Source organism: Nipponia nippon, unplaced genomic scaffold (genome assembly GCF_047370975.1).
Source record: "Nipponia nippon isolate SJK-2023a ecotype South Korea unplaced genomic scaffold, ASM4737097v1 scaffold_27, whole genome shotgun sequence".
NCBI classification, from domain to species: Eukaryota; Metazoa; Chordata; class Aves; order Pelecaniformes; family Threskiornithidae; genus Nipponia; species Nipponia nippon.
In genome coordinates this window covers 6148100-6152291 of record NW_028262344.1, presented here as the reverse complement: position 1 = coordinate 6152291, position 4192 = coordinate 6148100, and positions in this window count along the sequence as shown.

The window sequence follows — 4192 nt, the reverse complement described above, 5'->3', positions numbered from 1 at the left end:
TGATTGGGCAAAGATTTGGTTTTTTTAATAAGACTAGTTGTACTTAATACAGCTAATGTTCAGTTTCCAGAGTATTCTGTATAGCTACTGAAGTCTTTTCAGGTAACTGAAATAAAACTGGATTTGTGCACAGATTTCAGAAGTTTTCAGCCTTTTTCTCCTGATAACTGAAGTCATCACTCGACTAATTTCCACATTATTCATGAACATCGACATCTAATTAAAGATATATAAATCAGTAACGTTGTCTTCACTGAGGTAATCCTAGTCATTTAGTGTAACAAGTACATAAGGACAAAAGTAGATTATGTGTAGCAAGTCTCTTAGTCTCTTAAGTGACTGCTCATTACTTGAGCAGCAATTTAAGTTTTAACAGCATCCTTTTTAGATGAAGCACATATTTCTCTCTTATTGACAAGTCCAGAAAAAAATATTTACTTTCTGAGGACATGTTTTCTGGGAGGCTCTGTCAAATTTTCAAAACAATGCTTAAGCAGTGTAACAAATTTTAATGAACCTATGACTTTGGGCTGCAACAATTACCCTTTGAGAGACAGTGGGAAGGCAGGAGGTGCTTTGGAACAATTCGGGGGGGGGGGCAGGGAAGGGAGAAGAAAAAGAGAAAGGGAAAAGATAAAGCTGGACTAAAGACAAAAGAACAGGGAGAAGCATCAGCAGTAAAATGGAGAATGTCTGCACGAGGTGGACCTGGATGGTGTTGCTACGAAGAGGGACCAAAGGAACACGTGGCCCCAACTGGAAGGGAAAGAAACATTAGGAGCAATGCCACTGCACACATACAGAAGCCTCTGTGTTTTTCCTGGGTTCTAGTATACCCCAAAGTTCAACATGTTTCTTTCTGATTCACTGTGAACCAATTCCTGAAAAATCTTTATTCAAAACCAGATGTTGGGGTTTGAGCATCTTAATATGACAGGGCTCAAGTTGTGAGAGTATCACAAAACCACAGAGTGACTGGGAGTGGCTGGCAGGTGCCCCTGGAGATTGTCTAGTCCAACCCCCCTGTTGCTCAGAGCAGGGTCACCTAGAGCAGGTTGCTCAGGACTGTGTCCAGTCGGGTTTTGAATATCTCCAAGGGTGAGATATTTGTCACAACCTCTCTGAGCAACTTGTTCCAGTGTTTGAAAACCTTACAGTAAAAAGTTTTTTTCTTCCTTGTTTAAATGGAATTTTTTGTATTTCAGTTTGTGCTCATCGCCTCTTGTCTTCCTCCCCCTTCTCACAGGAAATTAGTGGTTTCACTTAACTAATTTAACACAGAGCATATTTATCATTCTTTTGCTTGGCTAGCTAAAATTTAAAAGGACAAACCCAACAGCTTCTTATAGAGCATTAAGAGTTCAGTCAGGTCAGGGGCACTGGAAAGCTCCAGAGAAGGACAGCCAAGAGAAGTGGCACAGTAGCAATTAGCTGCATTGAGGCCCATTGCTATAAAGACTTTGCTAGTACTCCAGCTACAATGTCATAGCATGCTGCCTAGCAAGTGAGGCAGAGGAAATATTAGCAGAAAAGTATAGCAACCTATCTACCCAAGATTGGCCCAAACACTGTTTAGCAATGGTAGACATGGTATTATACATTAATAAGCATAGAATACATACAGGAATCTCCGGTAGTTTCAGAATATAGGTACTTATCAGGTACTTGAGGCCCACCATATCAGAAACATAAGGGGGTAGTATATCCAACATAAGGGACACTGATACAAGAAACCTCGAAGAGAATGATGATCTAATTTGGTCCACAGTCCTTAGAACATAGTGCCACAGCTGCCGCCTTTGTTACTTCCTAAGCACTAGCCATGCATAAGGTGTGCAGTCTGTAAGGCACAAGTAAGGAAGCTAATATCTACCTCAGAGCAATAATATTTAATCATTAAATATCAAGTTGGATATAAATGAAAAATACTCACCTTTTTCATTTACACAAATATGTTCACATAACCTCTACTGGCTTAAAACATAGAAAACCTCAGTAAAAGCAGAAAAATAGCATTTGCAATTATTATGGCTGAACAGCCAATGAGTCATTACAACCCTCCAACATATGAAAGTAACACGAGCTTGCAAAGCAAAGCTAACTGATCAAGTAGCAAATATGCTGCCAAATGTTGACATTAGTTTTTGTTGAGCTTTAAACAGGTGTTTAGTGTTTCTGGGATGCTTTCATCTGGGAAGGTGTTATTGAGCAGTGTCTTTATAAAATTGAAGACAGGTACTTTTAACAATTACTTGGGTTACAACTCAGACCCTTGGGGAGGAAGAAGGACAGATAGGGAAGAGAGATGGGTGAAAACGCACGCACACACAGAGAGAGAGAAAGAAAGAAAGAAAGAAAGGGAGACATAGACAGAGAGAGAGGCAGAAAGACAGAAACTGAGAGAGAGCGAGAGTGAGACAGACAGACAGACAGAGACGGACGGAGAGAGGCAGAGAAAGAAAGAGATACAGACAGACTCGAAAGACAGAGCAACACGAGAGACAGAGACGGAGGAACCATGACAGAGAGACACATAGATGGAGGCAGACAGGGAGAGAGGGACAGAGAGACAGAGCAACAGAGAGAGGGGGGCAGAGAGAGGCGGGGGGGGGGGCGGGAGAGAGAGAGTGCACAACAAACAGCGAGACAGCATGAGACAGAGAGAGAAAACAAGGGGGGGGGGGATATGGAGAGACAGAGAGACCAAAACAGATGCAGAGAGGGACAGAGAGAAAGACACAGAGAGACACAGAGAGAGAGAGGGCAGACAGAGGGAGGGAGAGAGGGAGGGGGAGAGGTGCAGAGAGAGGCAGAAACGGGGGGAGAGAGGAGAAACAGAGCCAGGCGGGAGGGAGAGGAGGAGAGGGACAGGGAGTGTGTGTAAGTTACTAACCGTCATTTGGGTTGGCCACAGCAGGAGTGAACTCGGTCTCAACGATGATTTATGAGTTATCTAAGGTTTCAGTGAAGTTAGGCTGCAACAGAAAGATGCATGGAGGTGAAAGTAATGCCAGGAATGGGGGTGAAGTGCAATATTTACATGACTTCAGCAAATTGCAGATTTTTTTTTGTTTGTTCTGGAGAGTCATTATTAGAAACTTATGCAAGAAGAGGAAGTTTAGCTGCTTATTAAAGAGATGTTTTACGTGGGGAGGCTCTGTAGCAAAGAGTGCATGATATAACAAAAAGGGTTGACAACAGGGACTTCTTTGGGAACGGAAATTCCATCCCTGTCTGTGTAGTGCTGCCGGTTTTTGCTTATGAGGACTATGTTCCACAGAAGTTTGGGAAATGTTGTGGGGGGTTTCCATCTATGTGAAAACAAGCAGGTGAGCAGCACTCGCTCTCTCTCTCTCTCTCTCCCCCTCTCTCCATGCCACAGGATTGGGAGCCCTGAAGCTCTCTAACAGGAATTGTTGCTGGGAGGGGTTCCCTTGCTGGGTAAACACAGTTTGTTGAATGTTCTTGTGCATAATTAAGTCTAGAGTTATTTTCTTTCCAACTTGCTTACAGAATCTCTGTGTAAACAAATCCAGTTCCTTTTTTTTTAATTTTTAAATTTAAGCCCGAATGACACTTATTTAAGTCTCTTGATATTTGAGTGCTATTCATCTTTCCTGCGTTGACACACAGAGGAACACAGCAGAATTGAAATCCACCTCTATGTGTAACTTTGTTTCCATTACAAAAGTCTCTTCCTTAAACCGCAAAGATATAAAGATGTGCTATTCACTAGCTAATCCTCATAGTTATGTTTCACACCCCTCTCATGTTGCTTAAGAGAAACTTAGGTTGCAAGAAATATAGCCCTTCCAAGGTGTAAAAAGGTAACCTGCCAGTTTTACAGTGACTGTTTGTGAAGACAAGTGTGAGAACCAATGTGAAACTCGTGTACTTCTTTTCACACATTACGCTATATTCTGCTCCTTCCAGTTTAGCCTGCGAAAGCCTTTGCTATCCTTGAATGCCAGAGAGTCTGTCTCAGGCACGGTCAGTAGCTTCAGCCTCTCTGGTTAGTAGAGGAAGCAAAACGACCACGGACTAATTGTGCAGTCCTCCAAGGTTAGTTCTGACCCGTGTAGCTTATATGAATCTTTATTCAGTAATTAGATCTCAACTCTTTGACTCTTGTGGGTACTTTATATAGTATTTCTTCAGGGATGGATGAGCACTGAAGCAGGGATAGCCAAAC